This window comes from Desmodus rotundus, chromosome 3 (genome assembly GCF_022682495.2).
Source record: "Desmodus rotundus isolate HL8 chromosome 3, HLdesRot8A.1, whole genome shotgun sequence".
Classification (NCBI taxonomy): Eukaryota; Metazoa; Chordata; class Mammalia; order Chiroptera; family Phyllostomidae; genus Desmodus; species Desmodus rotundus.
Window position 1 is genome coordinate 134,866,696 of NC_071389.1, and position 27,245 is coordinate 134,893,940.

General features: G+C 35.6%; 1 pseudogene; it reads left to right on the forward strand.

Annotated features, from left to right (window-relative positions):
* The window catches only part of LOC112318983 (bifunctional phosphoribosylaminoimidazole carboxylase/phosphoribosylaminoimidazole succinocarboxamide synthetase pseudogene), a 67,410-nt pseudogene extending 42,828 nt beyond the window's left edge, over nucleotides 1–24,582 (forward strand).
* The last annotated feature ends 2,663 nt before the right edge of the window (nucleotides 24,583–27,245 follow it).

Below are 27,245 nucleotides of genomic sequence, written 5' to 3' on the forward strand. Positions count from 1 at the left end.
AAAATAAAGCCCTGGAAATTACTGGAAAAGCTATTAAAACTTTAGATTTAAAGGTTCAATATTGAAGATAAAGTTGTTTTTAATAATTCAAATTAAAAATGTGATAAGCAAAGTTCATTTAGAAATGTTGTAAAAAGTCCTTAATTAAGATACCAAAGACAGAAATAATTTGCAATAGGTTGTAATACAAACTCAAGTTATAATTATAGTTACTGAAATACAAATGGTTGTTACAAAGCTGGTATTGAATGTTAAACAATACTTTGACCTAGTCATAATACCTTCCTTCTATGTTGTTCATCATTAGCTGGATGTTTTAAATGTTTGAGCCTTTCAAAAGATGTATTTAAAACCAGACTGGGTGTGCTAAAAAGTACTGGACTTCTTTACAGTAAGCCTTTTAAAACTGTAGTCCACATGTTCAATATTAGTTTAAAATATTTAATTGTGTTCTTCAAATGGAACTCTAAAAATATCAGCATTTTAGGCTTTTAGTAAATTGTGATGATAAACTAGTACAACAGGAAGACAAAAATGTGTCACTAAAAGGACAAGGGAGGATCTGAACAATAAAAGAGAGAACACATTCTATTACATTTCAATTTAAAATTTTATGTTTGCAGTTTGGAATATCTTAATGTGTAGCAAAGGTCTTTAACAGAGCTGCTGATTTACTTTAAAATAATTGAAAATTCTCCTTGACAAAAGCTATTTGAATTGGGAGAGTGGGTCAAAATAGCAACATGTCACAGAATCCATATGTTTATCTTTTACTATGTGGGGTAATTGTTCAGCTTAGAGATCATATACATGCATATGCACACATAGTGTTTTTGGACATTTACATACATGTACTCACATGGATATGTGTACTAGCACATTCAAACGAGTACATCCATATGTGATATATGCATGTGTACATTTATCTACATATATCATTTGTATGCGGTGCTGTATATGTGTACATATACATATAGATTGTGTGTGTGAGAGTCTGTAGTGAAATGTCTTCAAAAATAGGAAAACTTTGATCCTCGCTCTTATTCACGGGTTCGGACCGACCACCAATTAGAATTATTGAAGATCTGGAGAGACTCTGCCTTTGCACATGCCCCAGCTTTTCTCCAAGGCCTATTTTCCAAATCTTTCAAATGATACTTTGTTAAATATTCTAGTGTTAATCAAGTCAGGCCCCCATGGGATAATTTCGAGAATATTTCTTATTTCAGAACTCTCAGCTTTATTTGGAATTTATTTGCATGTTTTGTGAGGCATATCATGAAAATTCTTTAAACTTCACCACGTTTAATCCTTTCATCATTCTCCAAACCAGTGACTTGGTCTTCACACTATGAGAAATCACCAGCTCTGTATTTAATCATGCTTGAATAATATCTTTGACAAGATTCATATGTAGGGTGTTTTGTGGCATATACTTATGATGTTCCCATTATAGTGCTTATTGAGATATATCTAAGGGTGATCATACTTTAATATTTCAGTCTCCTATTGTAATTGTAATTTTAGACTTATAAGATCCATGCATTAGTGTTGGAAGACAAGAATATCTCTAAGAAAGCTTTATCTTTTTGCATACAAAATAATTTTCATTATGAAAACAAAGGGTGACTTTATTCTTCCTGTGAAAAATTAGCAAACATACAACATAACAAACAAAACATATTTTACCTCAATGTACTTATGTGTTAAAAACTAATGAAGTTTCCTTTCAAAAATTTGAGGCTAGTTTATGGAATAATAAATTGAAAATTAGGATATAGCATGGTAAGATTAAGCAGATATACTAATCAGGGGAGAAGCAATCTATAGAAAAATATTTGAGTCTTTTAGTATCCATATTGAAAATTTATAAATAATTAGACATATACCTGACAGAGTTTGAAATCTCCAATTACTGACTAATTTACCACTTCAAACTCATGCAATGCTGTCACAAGCAAAACAAATAAAGTCCAATGAATATCCCATAACCTTTGATGTTCAGAAAAACAGAGACATTTTAGAAAGTTCTCAGGAACCTTTAATAAACATCTACCATGTGTAATGAATTCACTGCTAAACACTGAGAATATAATCATACACATGAAATATCTCCTGCCATAGTCTAGCTGAGCCATTTTGCTGGGAAAATAGATACACAGCAAAAAGGAAACAACATGAAAAGCATTAAAAAGTAGACATAAATTTCTATTTTACAAAACAATCATACTTGTGGAAAATCCCTTCTTTTCTAGAAAAAACCTGGGTACTCTGCATAGACCACCATCTTTGCATGGTTTAAATACAGGAGGGTGGTCAACAGGAAAAGTAATCCAAGTGGTCCTTGAAAACATATCCAACAAAGAACCGTTCATCCAGGCATTGTGCAGTGAGGAAAAGTTCAGTTCCCTCAATGCCCCCGCTCTATTGCTTTTGCATTGTTTTGTTTTCCTACTTCATGTTCTTTTCTGTCTCTTTTGTCACTTTGACTTACGCACACACTGCAGCGATTTCCCCCACTTTCTTTTGTATTTGCCAAGGGAACATGGAGTGTGACTTGAGGACCACCTGGGAATTTTATAAACTTTAAGCATACTCTAATCATGAATGACAATTCTTTCTTTTGAGTATAATGGACATTTCTAAACTGAAGCATCTGTTAGGTGTGAATAGGAAAGAAACACTTACAAAATAATTTACTAGATCTTGCTTCCTAAAAAGTTCATTTTCACTATGCTTCAGAAAATGTAAGAGTCAACTGAATTGTGGGCATTTGCAATGAAAGAAGGCTTAGTTAAAAGTACTAGAATGAGAGTCTTGATGAATTAGCACATTACGCCATTCATCTATTTAGAAGCTATTGCTGAGTTTTCAATATGCTTAATAGGTTCATTGGCTTAACTTTCAGCATTAATATTATTAGCCACAGAATGACTAAAATTAAACACTTGATGGTCACTGAGGAATGCATATTTTAATCCTCATTAGGGTCAGTTATCTTTACAACATTTGTATCAAAGCTTGAGTGTTAATTAATTTAACTACATTGTACTTCTCTGTGTGCAGGAAGCAGCAACATTGAACCTTCTCAAACTCATAGGCACCATGTCCGATATGTCAATCTAAGTAACACCGAAAAAACAAACACCAGGCTTAAAACTGACAAATATTGATGTCTGTCGTGATGCAATTGTGACTCTACTTTCTTGTCTCTCTATTTCACCCCCTGTTGAAGGTGCTGCCCTTGTCTGGGACATGCTGTCTCCTGGAACACTGACATGCTCACGGGGAGACACACAGGGCAACACTTTCATTCATAATTACTTACATACTGCCAGTCAGGGTAGCAATGAAATATAAGTCTCCAGTAAGCAGGGGTCTGTAAGAAGGGGCAGTAAATAAAATGTCTCTATTTCTCTACTGCCTCTTAATAGTTTCAGCCAGTCTTATGTATCTGCAATAAACCAGTTAAAATACTCTATGCACTCACTGTGAATTTTGTCTTTAGTTATAAATATCTATTCCACTCTATTTTTAACATATTCTGAGAAAATTCATTAAATGAATAAATCATACTCAAATAATAATTTTTAATTTTCTTTTTACCAAAAAAATATTCAACTTCATTTCATTTCAAACCTTAGTTCTGCTTTTATACTGAATAGCAAGCATTCAGCATATAAACCTCTATTTCCCCCTTCAATAAAAATCCGTGTTAGCAGTCTTTTAAACGCAAATAGAATATGGCTTTTTAATTCCCTCAAGAGTATTTTAAGTGGTCATGCCAACCATCTTGGGTTAGCAAGATGAAACTTGTCTTTCCTGTTAATATCCTTATTATAATTTTTTTAAAAAATACCTTTTCCTCTAATAAAAAGGCCTCTCAAGCTATCTCCATCACCACCTGCTACCTACTAGTTCTACTACAAATATATCCCTATTACCTCACCACCACCACCACAACCAGTGACTTCCAGGACCTCAAATTCAGCCTTTTCTCTCAGTCTACATTTTAAGTATGACCTCACTTCCTTCTCCAACAAGCTATAGTCCTTAATTAATTACTTCACTTGGGCTCAAAATTGCAAGAGGGTATAGAGGGGAAGATGATTGCGTTCCATTCCTTCTGTCTCCATGTAGGGTCTTCTCCTATTCTTCACACACTTTTATTTGGGAAAGAAAAGTGAATTATCTTTGATTTTAAGAGAAGAAACTGGGTATGCTTGTCTCAGCCTCTTCCCTTTTAGGAGCTAGTCTATTTAAATAGATCTTGCATAATTACCTGCTTTCTGTCTTATAGAAAGAAATCTGCCCTTGAAGGGGAAGAGCACAAACTAGTTAATCAGCTGCACCAGTGATGGGTAAGTATATCAACATGAGGATGAGGAATTCACAATTTTGCTGGTTGCAGAAGGAAAGCTATATGTTGTAATCACCGTTCATAGTAAGTAGGGTGAGATATTAGTTTCATTATTCATAATCCTGCACCTTACCCTAACTCATAATATACACATCATTTTTCCTGCCAGTGATTTGTCCTATAAACCTCAATTCTTTCTTTCTTATTTGTGTGTTACTTAACATTTCTGGGAGAAATGACATAGATCTCTGTGTGGATGTAATCACACCTGTATAGTCTTCATAAATTCTACCTTAGGGAGACCGTCAGCACTGAATGGGCATGGCTACAGAGAAGGAGGTATGGGCGGGAAATCTAGGGCTAATATTGCCTTGGCTTCTCTTTTTCTGACAAAAAATTTTTAGAACTCTGAGCATATTACTTAAGGTCTTTGCACCTCAGATTGCTCATCTGTAAATCTATGTTATTATAGTATTTACCTCATGTTGTAGTAAAGATTGAAGTAACACAGCATAATGTTCAACACAGGGGCTGAGAGTAAAGTCGTTTATAAGCTTAGCTATTATTTGTGTGTGTGTCATATTCCTTACCCAATTTACCCATGACATATGTCACATACATTCACTAATCTTATTTTTATTCATGTGTATGAAAATGGGTTTTGGTTTGTTTGTTTGAAGTGCTGTCTTGACCTTGTTTTGAGGCTCAGGCTAGAAGCCAGTCAGTTCTCCTTCCTGAGAACCTAATTAAGGCCACCCTCCATTCACTTTCCCTTAGCAGGCTCTTATGCTTCTGACAACTATACACCATCCTTAATTGCCCCTGGACCAGGTGCCAGATAAATGGGGGCATTCTCCATGCTCCAGAGACTGATAAATTATTCAGATTAGTCAAACTATGGGGAGCCATTGTGGTCTACTTAACCCCACCTCACTGGTCATACATAAACTGCCTCTTACTGTGCCAGCTTGCTTTCCCCTGTCCTCAGATTACACGACGCTGAATGGCACCGTTCTCTCATTAGGAGCTGTAAGTAGAAGAGCTTTACTTTTACTGTATTGGAGCACACAATCTATTGGGGTATCAGTGTGTTGTGGCTTACCATCCAGGGAATTTTTAAATCTTATAAAGTTCTATATTCAACCTCAACAGAGTACATTTTCCTCTACTGCAAGCTAAATCATCAGTTGTCTGAAATAGACTTCTGTAAAGTCTCAGAGGAAAGGTGTTTCTTTTATTAAAGTATATTTTATTGTTAATGCTATTACAATTGTCCCATTTTTTTTTTCTCCCTTTATCGCCTTCTGCCCTGCACCACCCACCAGCATTCCCCCACCTTAGCTCATGTCCGTGGGTCATACAATAAGTTCTTTGGCTTCTCCATTTCCTACATACTATTCTTACCCTCCCCCTGTCTATTTTGTACCTACCATTTATGCTTCTTATTCCCTGTACCTTTTCCCTTTTCCCCCATTTTCCCCCCTCCCCCTCCCCACCGATAACCCTTCATGTGATCTCCATTTCGGTGATTCTGTTCCTGTTCTAGTTGTTTACTTAGTTTGTTTTTGTTTTTAGGTTCAGTTATTGATAGTTGTGAGTTTGTTGTCATTTTACTGTTCATATTTTTGATCTTCTTTTTCTTAGATAAGTCCTTTTAACATTTCATATAATAAGGTCTTGGTGATGATGAACTCCTTTAATTTGACCTTACCTAGGAAGCACTTTATCTGTCCTTCCATTCTAAATGTTAGCTTTGCTGGATAGAGTAATCTTGGATGTAGGTCCTTGCCTTTCATGACTTTGAATACTTCTTTCCAGCCCCTTCTTGCCTGCAAGGTTTCTTTTGAGAAATCAGCTGATAGTCTTATGGGAACTCCTTTGTAGGTAACTGTCTCCTTTTCATCTGCTGCTTTTAAGATTCTCTCTTTATCTTTAATCCTGGCTAATGTAATTATGACGTGCCTTAGTGTGTATGTCCTGGGATCCAATTTTTTCGGGGACTCTCTGGGCTTCCTGGACTTCCTGGAAGTCTATTTCTTTGCCAGATTGTGGAAGTTCTTCTTCATTATGTTTTCAAATAAGTTTTCAATTTTTTGCTCTTTCTCTTCTTCTTTTGGTACCCCTATATTCAGATGCTGGTACATTTAAAGTTGTCCCAGAGGTTTCTAAACCTCTCCTCATTGTTTTGAATTCTTGTTTCTTCATTCTGTTCTGGTTGAATGTTTATTTCTTCCTTCTGTTCCAATTTGTTGTTTTGAGTCCTAGTGTCCTTCCTTTCAATGTTGGTTCCCTGTATATTTTTCCTTATTTCACTTTGTACAGCCTATACTTCTTACACTATTTTGCATCCATATACAATCATTTCTGTGAGCATCCTGATTACCAGTGTTTTGAAATCTGCACCTGATAGGTTGGCTATCTCTTTGTCGCTTAGCTCTTTTTCTGGACCTTTGATCTGTTCTTTCATTTGGGCCATATTTTTTTGTCTCAGTGCACCTGTTATGTTGTAAGAGGCAGAGCCTTAGGTATTTGCCAGAGTGTGGCAACCCACTATGCTGCATTGTGGTGGTGTATATGGGGGTAGTACCTGAAAGGGAAAAATGCTACTTGCTCAGCTCTAACCCCTTTTCAGTCACTTCCCCTGCTACCCGCAAGCAAATTGGGCCCTTCTGCTGCTGATTCCCTGGTGGGTGGGTTTGGGTACATTCTAGGACCCTGTGGGTCTCTCCAATGGACTCTGCTGTGAGACTGGGAGTTTCTTCTGCTGCCACAACTCCTATAGGATTTTACAGTCAGAGGTTTTGAGGCTATTTCCCCATGCTGGAACCCTCAGTAGTGTGGTCTGTCTAGCTCCTCAATTGTTGCTCCCAGATTATCTGCATGCGATTGTGGGACCCCTGCTTCAGGTCCTCTCTGCTTCTACTGACCATCTCTGCCCCTCCTACCAGTCTGGATGAGTGTTGGACCCTTGGTTGTTGGACTTCCATACAGTTCAATTTTCTGACAGTTCTGGTTGTTTTTTGTTTTTAAATGTGTTGTCCTTCTTTTGGTTTTGCAAGGAGGCAAGGTGTATCTACCTATGCCTCCATCTTGGCTGGAAATACTCTCAGGAAAGGTGTTTATTTAGAAACTGCTTTCTTCCAATACTAATTGTTCCTCTGTGCTCTTAAACATGTCATCTTTTCTCCCCTAAGGAAGTTTATCTACTGGTTGTACACCTTTTCCTGGGTCCTGAGTCTCTCCTATTTCAATGATTCTTTACAGTTAATAGCTTATTATACATTTCCATGAGAGAAATGTCTCCATTAGTCATTGAGTCCTCTGATTAGTGACAAACTATCTTTTTTCTAAAAAAACAGATCCTTCAAATAATATTTTTCATTAGCTAGTCGTTGTTTTTCCTTCTTCATTTCAACTTCTACCCATTACACTGTGGCAATATTCCCAGCATTGAACTTCTCTTGACAAATATTAGCATGGCCATTTATGCTGCTAAATAAATAGATGCCTTTCTTTTCTTTTTCCTGAAAAAAAATAGAACATTATCCAACAGTTTTTGTTTGTTTACCTTGAAAAGTATCTCTTTGATTCAAGTTTCTCCTTGCTCTTTTCTGATTCTCCTTTTATTTCTCTGACATTGCCTTTCTGACATCTTATGTAAAATTCATATCAGAATATCTTTTAATTTTGAGTATCACCAGCATCTTGTCTTCTTCTCACATCTCTCTATGTTTTCCTTGGGAAACTCATCTAATTTGAAGGCTTTAACTGCCACATAAGATATGAAACCTCCTAAATTCTTGTTGTTCATGTCAACCTTTTTGATGGGTTTTTCAATTAATGGGCAAAAAGTTAACATATTTCAATATGCTCAAATTAAATATATTAAATTCTTTCCCTGAAGTCTTTTCATTTTAATGTTTCTACATTTAGAAAATGGAATGGCTTTACTCTCTCTCAGTCCACATCTTTCAAGTGATAAAGTTTCATTAACTCTACTTTATCCTCAGACCCTGTTGTATTTGTTCACTCTTCCTCATTTTTCTACTACCATTTGTTTTGGTTGAGTTCATCACATAAAAACCACATATGTATTAATTAAGCTAATATCCACTACTGGATTTTTCATCCAGAAAATAACATTCAAACAGTGACATAGAGTCTAAAAGACACTTTGAGACCCATTTCTTCTTAATGAGTTTATCTCACAATATTATTCTCACCCCCATACCACTCTCAAAACCCCTTCTAAATAATATCCCTGTGATGTCATATCTTTGTCATTGTTCTTACTGCTCTTTCCATTGCATTGATCTTTCTCCAGTGGCCATCTGAAAAGTTTTATCTTTGTGGACTCAGAAACATTTCGGATGTTAGTTAAGTTTCTCTAATACAAATCTCCCAATTCAGAATGTGTTGCTCCTTTCTTTGAGCTTTTATTGTATAGTGATCTTATACTATGTTACTAATCAAATTTCACCATATTACATGATTTTCTCTTCTGAAAAATAGTGAAACTTTTATAACTCACAGAATAATAATAAAAACCAACTTAATAAGGCAAAACAAAGTGAAATGCTTTAATAACAAAACCCATGCTGCTCCAAAGAACATATTGGATCTTTATCATTCACCACATACAAAATGAACTAAATATGTGAATATAATATCTGAAACTCTTGTAAGAAAACAGGAGAGAGCTCTTCAAATTTGTCTCAGAAATGATACCAACAGAATAGGCAACAGAGCAAAAATAGATATGTTGAACTACATCAAACTAAAAAGTTTCTGAAAGAAAAAAAACACCAACAGAGCTAAAAGACTACCTATAGAATGAAAGAAAGTATTTGCAAATCATCTATCTGATAGTTAATTTTAAAAATATATAGGGAACTCCTAAAGTTCATCAACAAAGATAGATAACCTCATTAAAAATTGGGCAAAAGACCTGAATAGACATTTCTCTAGAGAAAAAGTACAAATAACCAAAAGATAAATGAAAAGAGGCTCAACATCACTAATCATTAGGGAAATGCAAATCAAAACCACAATAAAATATCATCTCACCTTGTTTTAGGATGGTTATTACAAAAAAAAAAAGTGCTGAGGTTCTGGGCAATTGGAACTCTGTGCACTGTTGGTGGAAATGTAAAGGCGTGCTGTCCTATGAAAAACAATATAGAGTTTCATACAAAAACTTAAATAAAGCTACGATATGATACAGAATTTCTACTTCTGGGATAAAGAAAGTCTGATATATACATACAATGGAATATTTTTCAGCCTATAAAAGAAGAAAATCCTACCATTTGTGACAACGTGGAAAAACCTGGAAGACATTAAATAAGTGAAGTGAAGTAAATACTACATATTTTTCTTATATAAAGCATCTAAAATTTAAAAAAAAGTATAGAAGTAAGCAGCAGAATGAAGTTTACCATAGACAAGGAGGCACAATGTGGAAAGTTGCTTAATGGGTTTAAAGTTAGTTACAAGATGAGTAAGTTCCAGAAATCTGGGTTACAACATCGTGCCTCTATTTAAAAATAATGTATTTTAAGAGGATAGATCTCAGGACATGTGTTCTTGCCACACACACACAAAAGGAGAGGATACAAGGAAACTTTGGATATGATCGATATGTTCATAACCTGCATTGTAGTGATAACACAAGTATATACATATGTCTACACTCAGCAAATTGAATGAACTAATTATGTTAAGTTTTTGTATACAAATTATACCTCAGTAGAGAGGGAAATAGAACTTATCAAGAGGTTGTTAAACCTTTACATTCTTTTCTTATTACAAATCTGTGCACTTGAATCAGCAATTACAAGAGAATAAGAAACTTGTCACCAGCTATGGTTCATATTTTGAAGAGTATGTCACTACTATAGTTAATAGTAACCAAATACTAACACTATATAATTTTAGTTGGTGAAGACTATAATATAGAAATTTGAGCCTTTGCAGAAGTGAGTCTCTAAAATTAATAGAGGTAATATTAAAGAGATGTACTTCAATCAGTTGGATACACTAGCTCTAGGGATTCTTATATCAAGGAAGGGTAACTCATGTATAATGATACTTGAAAAAGACTTTTTTCCTGTTTTGATGAACTGCATGCCCACAAGTTTGATAGTCTCTAAGAAATTCCTAATTAAAATTTTTACTTCAACTTACATATTACTTGCTCAGAAAGTTTCCACTAATACATTGAACAGATGAGAAGATGACTTTGAGTTATTTATGTAACCTCTTTGGGACACATATGCATTTTATTTAATAATAGTACCTTTCTCAAAAGATGACTAAATGAATTAATTACTGTATATCCTTCAAAGAGAACCTGACATATTGAATACCCTATAGATATTCATTCAAAAACAAACTTTCCTTTTGTTGTGTTTTATGTTTGTTTCTGTATGTTTGTTCAACTGATTTATTTTGTTTGCATATGTTTTTATACGATTTCTTAGTATAATGTTTCATGTACTGCAGTAGGTACTACATGACTTATTTTAACTTCTTGATTCTTTATTAGTTTGGAACTTGCGTATTTTATACTGTAGTAAAAACTGGCCTGAAATCTCAAATACCTCTACTATGTCATCAGTATTCCCCCAAGTGAGTACATAATTTTTATATTACAAATTCTAAAGCACATTAAAATGCCATTACATAGAATATCATTACCAAAGGTTTTTGATAAAAATTATGAGTCAAAGTGAATAGACTAGAACTGAACCAACCCCAAATAATATAACAATATAGATATGAGGTAATTAAATTAACTAAGCAATACTACAAAGTAAACTAACTAAATTAACTAAATATTTAAACCTTAGCACTAATTTAATAAAGTTTGGACAAGACAACATTAAAATTTTTTCTCATGTACCTTATTTTCAAAAGAATTTTTAATTTAATTTATTTATTGTTCAGTTACAGTTTTCCCACTTTTTTCCCCTTTGCTCACCCTTACCTTGTCCCTCCCTGCTCCCACAGCCAATCCCCCTCCACTGTCTAAGCCCACGAGTCCTCTATTCATTTTCCTTTGCTTGCCCCCTCCCCTTCTGTTCAACATTATTCCTCTCTCCTCTCCCCTCTGGTCACTGTCAGTTTGTTCTTTATTTCCAAGTCTCTGATTCTATTTTGTTTATTTGTTTGTTTTGTTGATTAGGTTCCACTTATGTGTGAGATCATATGGTATTTGTCTTTTTCTGCCTGGCTTATTTCACTTAGCATAATGCTCTCCAGTTCCATCCATGCTGTCATGAAGGTCAGGAGCTCCTTCTTTCTTTCTTCTGTACAGTGTTGCATTGTGTAAATGTACCACAGGTTTTTGATCCACTCATTTACTGATGGGCACTTAAGCTATAAGCTGGTGCAAAATAATCTTAATAAATCCTCCCTTACATCTTCTGCTCTTTCAATATAATATGCATATAAATTTATGTTTAAATAGTGACTGAGAAAATAATCAGCAGATGCTTATACTTTGGTATAATAATATAAAATGTATTATTGCAACTTTAATTGGATTATGTGGAAGAATTCTTTCTAACTTTAGATATGTAATATGATTGTAATGGGCAAGACTAGACTTTTCAACATTGTATGTTTCCTTTCAAACTCTGGTCATTGCTTAATTCTTAAGCAGTAGCAAGAATAAATACTTCATATTTAATATTTAAGAGACTTGTTCTGAATGCCCTTATTGTTCTCTATTTAAAAACCTCATTCTAAGCAATTATGGTTAAATTTTCAATACTGTTTTTTTATAGATTTTTTCTTCATGAATAATTTGGAGCCCACTAACAAAGAAAATTATCTGTAAAAATGTATTTTAAAAGGGTGAAAGTCCATAATTGATCTCCAATAAAACACAACAAAATGCAGAAATTGTAAGGAGCTATTAGAAACATTTTAGCTGCACCTACTATTTTTAGCTGAATTTTCCAGTACACTTTGGAGAGATTTTTCTGACAGAGAAGTTGAAATGTATAGCTTAATTTATTATATCTTTTAACTGAACTTAGGTGCCTGTCACTCCATGCCAAATATAATTGGTTTATTTTACCACTATTGGCTATAGTATCTTACCAATATTTTAATGCAGAATGAAAAATAATAATTAGGTAAAAATAATAATAATTGCATCTCTTCTTGATGCAATTAGAGGCCTAGAGGATGCAAAGGTAGTTAGATGCAGACATATGCTATTTTTGGAAGGTAGATAATTTTTTTAAGTTCAAATACAAATTAGAAAGTTACAGAAGCTGTGAAAGTTCAGAGGGAAATGAATAATTCTGTTGAAAGAGCTCAAAGACAATTACATTGTGAAAGAGGCATTTAGCTAGACCTTAAAAGGATGAGTCAATTGGACGGCTACAGAGAGGCAGAAAGGCAATCTGAATAGAAGAACTAATTGGTATATCAGAATAAAGTAGAACATTGTGAAATGTGTTGATCTCGATTGACTAGTGTGTTAGCAGAATATGTATAAAAGAAAAAGAAAATGGAGTTAAAGCTGTAAATGAGGCCCCATCAAGAATCATTGGACTAATGGGCTAATGAATTTGGGTATAATTTGTGACACAGTGGGAGTCTTAGTGGTAATTTGAGGAGCAAAGTGATCAAAGGGAAAAAAATCTGAGAGCACACAAATTTGGAATTAGGCATGTGTGTGTTTCAACTCCAACTGTATAAACGGGAAAAACAGCCTCAATTCCCTCATCTTTTAAGCTGACTGGAAAATGATATTTTGGAGAATGTTGCAAAAATTGAGTGAAATAATGTGTGTGAAACACCTATGTGCAAAATGGACAGATATTAGATGTCAGTCAATAGCAGTTAGCCTAGCCCTGGCTGGTGTGGCTCAGTTGGTTGGAACATCATCTGGTAACTGAGTGGTTGCAGGTTTTATTCCCCGTCAGGGCACGAACCTAGATGGCAGGTTCTGTCCCCGGTTTGGTGTGTACTATCTCTGCTCGGGACACCTACAAGAAGCAACCCATCAATGCTTGTCTCTCCTATGGATGTTTTCCTTTTTCCCTCCCTCTCTCTAAAAAAACTATGAAAAAACATCCTTGAGTGAGGATAAAAGAAAAGTTAAGTAATAGCCTAAAAGCCAACATTGTAGGGAATAGATTAATCTCTACAGAGACTAGACACAGGTAAAAAAAAAAGTTAATTAGTATTAACTAGAGTTAATAATTCTGATTAAGATTATTGCTGCAGGACTGGCAGGTGACGTATAACAAAAGAAATATCATAGACCATAGACAGAGGCTGTCTAGAAGATGAGATATCTATGGAGATTATGGGGGGGAACAGGAGATTATACTAATATTTTGAGATTTTTGCCTGGGAAAATTCCTGTCACTCAAAGATAAGTAATTTAAACTAGAGAAAGAGATTTTAGGATTAGATAATTTAGTTTAAAACCTGCTTTCCTTTAGGTTGATTTTATGGTGTTGAATGTCCAGGTAACAGCTGTGGAGTTGGAGTTTAGGAGAAAGAACAGAGGTGAAGATAAATGTAGAGCAGCTGCTGTGAGGTAAAAGCTGAATGAGAGTTTGAAGTCAGCCGTTAAGATTAAAAATCTGTTTTATAAATTTCTTAACCTCTTAAAAAATCTCAATGAGACAGCATTTTACTTACTTTAAAAGAAATATAATAATTTCTCTCAGATTTTATTGCAAAATGAAGAATATACGGTATGGTGAATGCTTTGTAATCTAAAATGCAATGTTCAAATCTAAACCTTAGATAATTACTGCACTCTGAGAATGAGCACGCATACACAGAAACAAAGGACTCGGGGCACAAAAAGCCTAAGTAGTATGTCAGAGGCCGCGCAGCTCGACAGCGACGGAGCTGGGGTTGTTCAGGCAGGTCAGGCTTCAGAGGACATGCGCTAAATGCTTTCCAGTTATTAACTGTGAAGTTAAAACTTCATTAAGGAGAACATGTTTTAACTAAATGCGGCTTTATATCACTTTGGAACACTTAAGATATTTGTTCATTGTAATGGCACAATAAATGTTTGACGAAGTCGTGATTGGTCTACGTGGAGGTGATATACGAAGCCATGTAAAAAGAATAAAGTATGTCAAATAAGAGTCTATGGAGAACAGAAGAGAAGAAAAAAGAGAAGGCAGAACAGGGGGAGGGGAGGAGAAAGTTAGGATGAAAATTTGAAAAGTAAAAACACGTGGTGTTCAGGAAGTGAAAAATAAATTAGAGAAGCAGATAGAGAAGGGAGGAAAGAAAGAGAAAAGAAACATGAGACTGGATTGAAGGGATGTAAAGAAGGAGTTTTAAAAAAAGAGTATAGATCTCAAAAATGTTAAGCTCTGTGTGGGTGTTAAATGGAGAGTCTCAACCAACATAAGTTTTGAACTACAGTGTGTAGTAGTAGGGATATTTTCCCTCATCTCCACATCAGAGAATTCACATAGTACTGTCACGGGGCAAGAGAGACCTGAGTCAGGATGCCTTTCTCCCCCGCCTCCGTTCTTGTCTCACTCGCAAGAGAATAATTGAAGTGAGAGACATGCACATATTGTGGAAATGAAATAGCAAGTTTATTTATGAAACACACGAGCATTAAGCGGCAAGTAGGCACCTATAAAATTGTTAGTTAAGTTTGTTAATAAGTTTGCTCTCTAACTTGAGCCGAAGCTACAAGTGGGTACTTAGCGAATCTAAGCACGCCCACTCTTGGGGTTCACGGGTTGTATATCTTAGCTAGCTTCCAGGTACTCCTCCCTCTTCCCCTGGGAAAAAATGTACAGTTACAAAGGCTTTCCTTCCTCACTTAATAAAAGCTCTTCGTCTTAGAGAAATTATTAGAGACCCCCTTTCCCAACATAGGCCCCCCTCTTCCTCCTGTGCAATTCCCACTTGTCATGTTCAGAACACCCAGCAATCTTAGTAAGATAGGTACAGAAACCCCTTTTCTCAGCACAGGTTCAAGGACCCTCCCCCTCTCTGCGCCATTTTTGCTTATGGCATCCAGGACTCCGGGCAGTCTAATCAAACCGAGCTCAGGACTGCTGAGTTGACTGCTGAGACCTGCCTTCCCTTTGCTTCTAGCCTCCTATATTGTTATCTGTCAGGCTGTAATGGTGAGGGCTCTGCCTTTATTACCCCTCTTGCCGCTCATTCCTACCTGCTACCTAACAGTACCACTCCTGGTCTCCTTTTCATCCCTCATTCACTTTTCCTCAGTGAAAACAAAAATGATTTATGTGATTTGGAATTTGAGAGAGAAAACATGTTCAGTTTAGCCCTTTCCTGATCTGTTCTCCTGTGCTAAGTAATATAGCTCCTCCAATAAGGGAAGCCTGCAGCTGTCCAAGCACATCGGTAACTCTATGTTTTGGGAGGTTAAATATCAGGAAGCCCATTGATAACCGCTTCTCCCGGGCCATGGTCTCCATTGCAGGGACAGCATTGATTTTTAATCTCTGACTCTTATGCTTATGTCTAATTGATTCTAAGTCAGGCATAGAAAAGAGAGTTCCCAGTTAGAGTTCATTCTTTGCTGACTGCATATTTTAGTTTCCACTATGGATCTGCTAGCCTTTTTACTCAAGAATACTCAAGAAATGCCATTTACCTAATCTCTTATTCTTTTTGACTGTAACACTTGTACATCTCTAAAAGTAGCTTTACCTAAGGAGGAGCAGTTAGTTAACAAAACCAGGTCAGGTCTGAAGCCTTAACTTCCCCCCTATAATGGAGGCTCATAGTTGTGGTGGACTCCCTAGGCCTAAAAATATCCACAGGGCCAGGCTGAAATGATGTATAACAGCTAGTGGAAGGGCTAGAGCCATAAGGGAATTCAGTGCTTGAAGACTTACACAGAGAATGAAAAGCTAGAAAACTAAATATGCAGAAACAGGTCCTGAAACAGCAGATAGTAACGTATTTGATGTCCACTAAAAAAGAAAAAAAAAAAGAAAAGACACATGTGTTGTGGAAGAGAGAAGAGGGTCTATAAACAGTTTTAAGAGTCATTTTCAAACTTGAATTTATTCTATAAACTGCGCAGACCAGTCATGTAGTCTGAGATTAAAAGTCTCAGCTCACTCCCTATTGCTCATGCACTCCCCAAAGAATTGTAAAACACATTAAGGTAATTAGAAGACATTTGAGAGAGGTGTTTGTTATTAAAGATATAGACACAAATTGGCAGAGGAAGTTGAAGGTGAGAAAATGTGGATTATTTCTCCCTAAATTTGGATGTTAATAGAGACAAAGAAGATGATATAGGATTGAGAGAGATTCATATTTTAATAAGTATGACACACACATAGAAACATGTACTAATCATGCATGTACAGCTCAATGAATTATCTGAATAAATACATCAGATCAAGAAATATAACAATATCCAGACCCCAGAAGTCCTTGTATGTTTTCCCTAAATTACTAACCCCCTCCTTCTTCTTCAAAGGTAATACCTGTCCTTACTTCTTCTATAAGATTGTGTAGTTGTCAAGTTTAATATTATATGTATATAAAATTACAAGTATATTCTTTTGTGTCTGGCTAGTCTAGCTTCACACCATTTAAGTGTGGCTGTGTTGCTCTAGTCCAATGATTATCATTGCTGTATAGAATCCTATTACACAAATGCTCACCATGAAGCATTTTCCATTTATTGGTAATGGACGTTTTTGTTGTTTAGTATGGAGTGACTGCTGATTATAATCCACCTGAGTGGTTGGATGTATTTCTTGGAACACATAGAGATGATTTCTGTTGGATGTACCTAGGAATGAAATATTGGGTCTTTGGGTCTGATTAGGTTCAACAATAGAAAAACATTTCTATTTTCCTTTTGTTTTCCAGAGTAGTTGTACCAGTTAAGTATCAAGAGTAAATAAATTCCAGTAATTTCCCATGAAATTAGTCCATCCATGTTAATTCTGTGATTATTAATGTGCATATCTCTTTATACTACTATATTTCTCTGAAACTTTGAAGAATACTTGTAAATATCATCATCAACATTGTCATATACAGTATGACCAAAATATCTTTATCACGCATCTAATAAAATTAACAAAATTGCATATTATTTAATGTCACTTCACATATAAATCTCAAATTTCCTACAAATATAAATTCTAGAGTTTTAAGAATCCAAAGTTTAGGCATTCATTTTTGATTTCATATCCAAAGTCTTTTTGTTTCTTTTCCTGAGTATAGATTTCTGGGTTGAAAGTTTCTTTTTTTCATTAAGAACTTTTAAGATATGAAACCATTGTTTTCTATGATCTCCATTGTTTCTGGTTGGAAATGAGAAATCATTTATATTGTTGGTCCTATGTGCTATTCATCATTATTCTCTGCTTTCAATGTTGTTTTTTCATCTTTTTCATCAATATAACTATAATGTGCATAGGTATGATGCCATTTTATTTTGTTCATTTGGGCGTTCACTGAGTTTTTTGAATCTATAAATTGTATTTTTCACAAAATTGGGAAACTATTGGTCATTATTTCTTTAAATGTTGTTTTGCACCATTTTCTTTTTTTCTCCTCCTGAGACTTCAGATTACACAAATTTTAGGGTTTTTAATATTTTTCCTCATGCCTCCACACATATGTTCAATTTTTAAAAATATTTTTGTTCCTTTTCTTCATCTAAGATAATTTTGATAGAGCTATGTTTAAGTTCACTGGCTGTTCTGTTATTTCCCTCTGACATTTTATGTTCATTCTTTTTTATTGCTGAGTAATATTCCATGAAATAGATGTACCACCTATTTAAGGATATAAGAAGGGATATTTCCAATTTCATGTTATTCTGAATAAAGCTTTTATTTGCATTCAGATACAGGTTTCTGTGTAAACATAAGTTTTAATTTATCTGGGGTAAATGTTCAAGAAAGTAACTGTAGAGTAATATGATAATGACTTGTTTAATTTTGTAAGAAACTGGCAAGCTGTTTCCCAGAGTAGCTGTGCCAATTATTCCCCCACCACTAATGTATGAGCTTTAGTTTGCATTCTACTATTAAACTCTTTGAGTTTTATTTCAATTTTTGGGCATTTTATTATTAAAATTCTATTGTTATGTATTATATTTTTAATTGCCATGTTTCTAATTAGCTTTTCTCTTTTATATGCATCCTGAGCATTTTTCTTAACCTTATTTATTGGAGTATGCTAGCCTCATAAGTTTTTTTCAGCCAATTCCAACATTTGAGTCACCTTGGAGTTGATTTGCTCTTCTCAGGAAAATTGGTCATATTTTCCTGATTTTGCAGGTCAAATAACCGTAGTTTGTTTTCTAGAATTTTTTAATACTTTGATGGTAACTGTGGATCCTTATATTTTCTGAAGAGTGTTAATATTTTGTTTTAGAAGACTTTTATCTTTATTAGATGGCAAATACTGATAACATTAAATATTAATCTTAGCTTATTTTCTTTAGCTGAGCTGCTTGGAGTCTAACCTGAACATGCATGTTTCAGGGATTACCCAAATATTAGGTTTTGTACGTAGAAATTGTGCCCTCCCCAGTCCATCTCTCTCCCTTCAGACTTCACCTTTTGGCTCTTCAGACCCAGAAACACTGAAGTTTGTCTGTCAGTTTCATCTACCCCTTATGGTACTGACTGCAAAGTTGCTCTCGGACCAAAAGCCTTAAAAACGGGACAGTCCACTCATGCCCATTTCTTTCTATTAGTTGTTTATTATTGCATACTATATCACCATAAATTTAGTCACTTAAACAAGTGGTATTTATATGTCACAGATGTGTCAGTAGTTGGGTGTGGCTTCATCTGGAACTTCTGCTCAGGATCTCAAAAACTTGAAAAGAAAGGGTCAGCCAAGAAATACTTTCTTCTGGAGTGTAGAATCTTCTTTCAAGATTGTTTGAGTTATTGGCCAACTGTAGTTCCTAGTTGTTGCAAGAGTAAAGGCCTTAGTATTTAAAGGCTACTCTGATCCATACCCAGTCAAAACCATGGTTGTTTGTCCCTTCAGGACCAGCAGGAGAGCATCACTTACTCCTTCTAACAAGGGTCTATTCCTTTTTTGAGGAATTTTACCTGATTAATCCAGAACCGTCAGGTAATCTCTTGTTTGATTATCTCAAAATCAACAGATTTAGGACTTTTAATAGCAGCTGAAAAATCTCTTCACTTTTGCCCTGTAACAAAACCGTATCTTAGTAGGGCCATGCCATCCTGTTCACAGGTCTCAATGTCATCCAAGGGAAGGTGATTATCAAGGCACGAATATCAGGAGAGATGATCTAGGGACTCAAAGAAACACTTCCTTTTTATAAGAATCGAATACCCTCTAGAATGTGGCTTTCTTTTTTTTTCTGTTTTATTTTGTATTTGTTCAGAATCAATAATGTTTTAATTGTCAATGAAAGTTTGTTACAAGCTAACTTGGCAATCCTAGAAACAGGACTTACTTTAATGAGTATATTGTATGGAATCATTGCTTTTAACTATTTAATATGCTATATGTAACTATAATAATTTTTTATGCCCAGGTCTTTCCAAATTTAGCCAATTTGTACTTTTTCAATTTAGACTTATGGTGTTTTTATTTATTTATTTATTTATTTTTGAGGGAGAGGGACACCAAAACAACTATTATTTATTGAGGATTTTCTCATTTTCTTCCACAATACAATGGCCTAAGCTCACCTATATACTCACTGCCCCAGACCTGGGAAGACATGTTTCCAAGAATACCTGTCGCTTTTTGGATTGAAATCAAGATCTTCCAGCAGGCCCTTGCAATGTTTGTAAAAATATTAATTTGCATTCATATTTTAACTTCAAATTTTGTATTTTACAGTTTTCTTCTTTTATCATTTATTATTACTCTCAATTTAAAAATATAGCTCTTTGCTTTCATACTAAAAATATTAATTCTTAGCAACCTTAATATATGTATTATTTACATTTCATCCTTTAATATTTAGCTTCAAAATGTTAAAATTAATATTTCTACTACATGTAAATCATCTGAGTGAAAATTAACATTTTTTAGGTGGTTTGTCCTTATTAAAAACAAACTGAAACAAAGCAAACAAACTAATACCAAGTGTGTACAGAATACTATATTTTCAAAGTTACTTGACATAAATATTTTATATGTGTGGATGTGATTTTACTTTTATATATTTTTATAGTTTCATTGTTTTCCGTGATATATTTTTATTTGATTTGATTTAAAAATAGTTAATATATATCTTTCAAAATTAGCAAGGGTATTAAAAGTTGTTATAAGAGAATATCTTCACCATTCCTGATCTCTCCACCATTTGGACACTTTTTCAAACTTGAATTCGAAAAAAATCCAGGAAATTAATTTATTTATTACCTGGGTGCCCTTCTTATGTGTTTAGTGAGTAGTAGGCCGCTGTTCTGTAATTTACTGAACCAATATCCAGAGGTATATTTGGACTCCCTTTAATCTTTTACTAATTCAAATAATATTTTAAGGAATAACCGTATCTGTTAATCATATTTGCAGAGGCGGATTTTCAGTAGAGATTTATATAAAGGAGATTCCTAGGTTATAGGGTAAATGCACTTACAGTGTGGTTAGATACTGCCGACTCCCTTTCCACATGGGTTTTGGAATTCCGTAAGCTATATACAAAAGGGCCTATTTCTTCACAGTCCCTCAACAAACTGTATTTTCAAACTTGGATTTTTGCCAGTTTGACAGATAAGAAATAGCTTTTAATGTTTTTTAAGATACATTTCTCTTATTATATTTGTGTTCAAGTATTTTTATATGTACTGCTTACCTTTATTTTTTAATAAAATTTATCTAATTACTTCTACCCATTTTTAGCAAATGTTCTTCTAAATTTTTTCAAGCTTTTTTATATATGTGTTTATTTATATATGGTCTTTTCATATAGGTCTTTGTAATATGAGTCAGTACTTTCATTTATTTTGCCTTGTTTTAACTTTACTTTTTGTTCATTTCCAAGTGAAACTTTTTTAAAGCACATATTTAAATCAAGAATATTGTTAAAGTCATATAGATTTTTTATAATAAAAGACTCAATTTTTTAAGTAAGTTTGAATTACGACTGCTGGAACACAGTATTACAAGCATCATATCACTCTTTAATCTTGACATATTTACTAATTTGCTTTTAACAGTTTTGACTTTTCTCTTTATGTTGTTGAAAATAGACTTTTTCACCTTTTAAACATTTGTTTATTATAGATGGAGTTTAACTGAATTTTTCCATAAATAAAATGCTAGCATCTTAAAAATTTATAAAGTAATTAACAAAAACAACTGAAACTTTTGATACATTTCACACGTAGAAAGGAATTCAGATCAATCGTTCTGATGTCACAGCAGACGGCAAAGCTTGCTTAATGTTCTTTCTTCTCCTCTTTAACTTTAGTAATACAATTGTGATTTTGTTTGAAGCAGAAATGACTTGAGTTAAAAAGTACTGCACTCTTTGCGGCTCTCCTGTGGCACATAAGTAACCGTGGTACGTAAGTAAGCTTTTCCAGGAACACAGAGGTGATGAGGGGAGCTTGAGCAGCCATATTTAATTATAAACTACACTTTTGGATGGAGGCCATGAACCAGAATAATGCAGTGGAAAATAAAATCTATACTGGCTACAGAATGTAAAAGGACTATGTAGCCATCCTACCAGCCTCTACTGTCCCTATCTCTGGACTTCCACATGAAAGAAAGATATATTTTCATTTTGTTAACTATTTTTTTTTAAGTTTTCAGTTTTAAGGAGCATATGTATTATACTAGTTGATATGAGCAATTCATGTTAAACACTTTGTTTTGCCACCCCTCAAGTCCAGCAGGTTCATGCAGACGGGTATTCGTGCAGACAGGAAAATATTCACGGAGCCGTTGGGACGTCTGGCATGCCTTTATCCATGGGTGGGTGAGCCAGGCACGCTGCAAGCCGCGCGTCTATCTGCACGTCTCATGTCGTGGCCCCTGCTCCCCTTGCGTGTCTCTCATCATCACCACCACCAGCAGGGAGTCCCTACCTGTTTAAGTACTAGAGGGGAACAAAGCCTGCAAGATGCCAGAAATTATGTAACATAATTCCATGCATGTGAGCTCACTTTATTGGACCCAGTCTCAAGGCTAGGAGAACACTAGTTATCAGGTGTCTCCAAGGCCATGGGAACACTGCTCCCCTTAACTATCCAGACATGTGGGTGAGGAAGCCAGACTGCCTCCACTTACCCTGCACACTTCAAATATTATAATAAAGAGCATAGGATTTTTAAAAATAGTCTAAAGTAGAATGAGAACTAATTTAAATGGGTCAGGAACTGGTTTTAAGAATGATCACCATAACTTAAATATGAAATAGACCGACAAACACTGACATAATAAAAAGAAATGTGAAAAATTGGTTCCATTTCTCTCTTAGATTAAAACTAAAGACTGATCCTTATACATCTTGATATTTTGTTTAACTCATTCCTTTTTAGTTTTTACAAAAAATCTCTGAAATATTCCTTTGTTTTGATGGTTTCTTTTGATAAGATCTTGCTTGGGAAATTTGGAGACATAATCTCCTAAATTCAGTGACTTAAGAATCTCTTTTTATTAGTAAAATCTTAATTTCCTCCTCCTTTTATGATTCTGCCTAAATGTCTCATTTTCTTTTTTAGAAAAAATCTGTAATTTTCCATTCTCTACATTCTCCATGGCCAATCTATATACCACACACTGTGTCTCAAGATACATTTATTTTAAAAATCATATCCATAACATGTACACATTTAAAATATGATCTAATGTTATTATAAAATTTATAAATTGTTTATGAACACAAATTATATATTAAGCAGAAATAGGAAATTATATAATTTTGGTTGATCAATACATCGAGTTTCTTGTTTACACCTAAGAACTTGTGTGTGTTCAAATACCCTTCCGCATGTCGAGTCCTGCGACTGTCTGGTGCTGCCCCTGCCCTCGGCCCATGCAGGGTAACGGTGACAGTTGAGTTACTGAATGTTGGTAAGAAAAACTTAGGAGGCTAAAACAAAAAAAGTCCATATGAATTGTTAGATAGCCCACAAAAAGTCCTTCTTCAGTCCAAGACCCAATTACAGCAGGAAATACAGGCAGAAAGGATTACCTGGATGGAAAAGCTGCAATCTCAAATAAAATTACTAGCTGTATTTTTCCGTTGTTACAAGAATCAGGTATCAAAACTGCTTTCACCAGAAAATGTGGGGAAACAGCTTTCATGGCATCCAAGTGTGAAATGATTCCAATTGAACGGGTTTGTAGAATAGCAACTGTTTCTTTTCTCAGAAGATATCTTGGTGTCAAGAAAGGGTACAAGTTTTACCCTCTTAGAGTGGAGATTTTTTTAAGGATCGTGCCAACAATGGCCCACAGTGGTCTGAGAAACAGCTCATTGCTGCAAAACTTTGTTTTGCTGGACTTGTCACAGGTCAAACTAAGCGGATATCGTGAGTCATGCTACCCAGGCTAATTTTGAAATGCTGGAGGAATCCTGGTTGCACCAGGACTGTACACTGGTTGATACAAAGGCTGAATTTGGCGTTGATGTCACCACCAAAAAAAAATTGTTTTTGCTGATGTTACTGATAATGATTCCTGTAGATGCTGGCCATCAGGAGATCAAAGCCAACAGAAAGACGGTTGTGACCTGACCTCAAGGCAGTGACTCTTGAAGGGCTCCAGATGGTAAGGAAAAACTTTGAGTGGGTTGCTGAAATGCAGGGTTGTACTGATGGGCTCAACTTCTGATCTCAGACACTGAAAAAATCAAGAAGGCTTGTGGAAATTTGGGCATTTCATGTGAACCTCAGGTAACCTCTGCCCCTAAAGGACCAGATGAAACTCTGAGGATTAGAGCTGAGTGTGAAGGGGAAGGCATGCCTACAATATTTGTGGCAGTGGCAGGCAGAATCAATAATTTGGAACCAGTGATATCTGGTAACACTGCATATCCAATTATTAGTTGTCCTCTCACTCCACACTGTGGAGCTCAGGGTGTGTGGTCTCTTCGGCTGCCCAGTGGTCTCGGCTGTTCTGCCATACTTTCTCCAGAAGCAGCTCAGTTTGCTGCTCAAATATTTGGATTAAACAACCATTTGGTATGATCCAAACTGCCAGAAAGTATATGGAATAAGGGGATTTCCTTGAAGCAGACTGACCAGAAAATCTGAGAGGGCGATTTATAGGAAAGAACATTGTTTCATTTTTGGGGAGAAAAAACTATAAATTTCTAGTTTAGCTGAAGAAACAAAAATATCAAGCAAGAGGAAAACATTTTAAATCAGAGAAAACATAAAATTTGTTAGTGAATAAATGTTTCTCTAGATTCATGGACTTATATAATATATGTACATATTTAAAGACATTCTAAAATTAACTTCTTACCCACTATATGGTCATTGCTAGGTAGGTAATAAAGATATTTCTTAAATGCTAATAATGTCTTATAACAGAGCTCTGAAGTAACTATTTGACCTATATGTCAGCCCATAAGTTCTAGAAAATTAAAATGATTTTATCTTAGAAAGGGTGGTAAGAGCAACAGAGTGCTCTTTCTCAGTTTGATCTTTACAAAATTCTCAGGACATGATGCTTTCATTTGCAGTCAGTATCTCAGAAAATGGGGTGTATCTCTAGCTATTGATAGAGATGTTTTGATTTTGATTTTTTTAAAGAAAAGTTGGGATTGGTGGTGGGACTAGGGAGAAAGGGGATGATGTGGAAGCCATGGAAAGGGGACTTTTATGAGAACATCTGACAGGTGTTAAGGCAAATTTCCATGGAAAAAAGTAGAGCCACCTTTGGTTTCCACAGGAAAGATTTAATGAACCGTGCTTGGCTGTGGTGGGGTCTCTGTGGATCATATAATTATTTAAATTCTGATAATGCACTCTTTTAGCCACACTAACAATCCCCAGCATACCATCATTTTCAGAAATCGGATTTCCCAGGTGATAACCATAATTAGTTTCTTTCTTATAATAGTATAAGTCTGAGCAGCGTACCCAGCAAGATTCACTTGTAAAGGAGCAGCAGTTACTGAGAGGTATTACAGTTCATCATCAATCTACAAATCTTAGACTGGAAATCACTGTTACATGATGCAGCCCTGAGGACTTTATAGACTACTAAACTTTCATCCACGTGTCCATGAAACCCCTTAAGCTTTATGCACATGCTCCCTTTTATGAAAAGGGACAATTCATTTTATCAAAAAATGTTAAAAATGTCTACTACAAATGAAATCTTGGTAAGACCCTTGCCAATGGCATACACAGTCTACACTTTTTAACCTCTCTCTCAAATGTTAACCAGCCAGCATGTCTTATTGTAATGGGGTGCAGCCAGGGACCCCCCACAAGTCTGGATGGGGGTTGGGAGACATGGAGCAGGGCCACTGAGAGTTACTTTGTGTAACAATAACAGCAGACTAGTCTTCCAGCCTGAGTGGAGCCAGAAAGATATATATGACTTAAGCCCATGATGTAACTGGAAGGCAGCTCCCCTTACTGTGTTTGCAGGAGAGCTTGGAGATGGTTTGCTCCACGCCGCAGGGCCACACCTGCCCGGACTTAATATGGTAGCCAAGAAAGGCTGAAAATATGGGAGTGCTGGCAGGTGTGGCCAATTGTGGGAGGAGTCGGAAATGGGGTTACGGAAGAGGTTCCAGGCTGGGATTTAAACCAAAGGTGGGCCACCAGTGGGACAGAGAGAATGCAGGACGGTGAGAGAGGACAATGCAAGACCATGCAGGAAGGAAAGGGGTGAAAGGACTCTCAATGATGGACCATGGGGAGGTGCCACATAGTTTTGGATTAAGAACTGGAGACGGAGGTGACACAGCTGATGGTGCTAGGGACTGCGGGAGACCTGCCCAGCTGAGCATGGATTACTGGGAGGAACCGGGAGTCTAGCCGAGGTATGAACTTCTATTTCTTTTCCTGAGATGTGGTATCTCTGACTGGCCTGGTTTAGCAAGAGGAGGCAGGACTGTGTGTGTGTGTGGTTGTGGATGTTTTAAAGGGACTTTGGGATTTTAACAGCAACATGCCACCATTACTCTAAACCTGCATAACTTTTGAATTACAATATCCTTTCCTTGTTACCAAATTCTGGCACTGAGAGTCCTAGTCCCTAACAGCTGGCAGGGGGCAAGAAGATCCATAGTACAGAAAGACCCTGGGGGAGGGGGCTTGTTTTGGTAACAGTACCCCATGGGTTCCATTCATTGACATTATCACTACATTCACTTGGTCTCTGGCAGGGTGTGCTTGACCTAACCAGTCCTTCCTTGGACTAGACACCAAGATATTCCAACCTCTCTGACCATTTCTCTTATACTACTCTTAAATACTGATTTTTTTTTTCTATTGAGTGTCTTCATTGTTTACAAATTATGGTTGGATCATCTTAACTCCTTCAGCTACAACTAGCATTACTGACTCCCACCTATGTCTGTAAACTGGTATTTTTACTTGTCTGTTTCTCTCTGTCTCAGTGTTCCAAATCAAAACTCAGTTCTTCTTCCACCAAGCCTGTAACTTACACTCACTGTACCAAATCAGAGGCTTGATTTTGTCCTCAGTTTTTTTGATCTTTACATCTAACTCATCACCAAGTCTTGAATTTACCCTGTTTACCAATTGTCTGTGCAGAGGCTTTCAACCCAATCTTTTTGATGTTGATTGTCTAAGGACTCACAACATAAATCCTTAAAATATCTTTTGTACATTGACTCCTTTGAAAATGTGAATTTACCCACTCTCTAGAGAAATGTACATACACAAGTTACAAGGTATCCAATTGGTCCTTGGGTCCCCTTGAAGTCTATCCA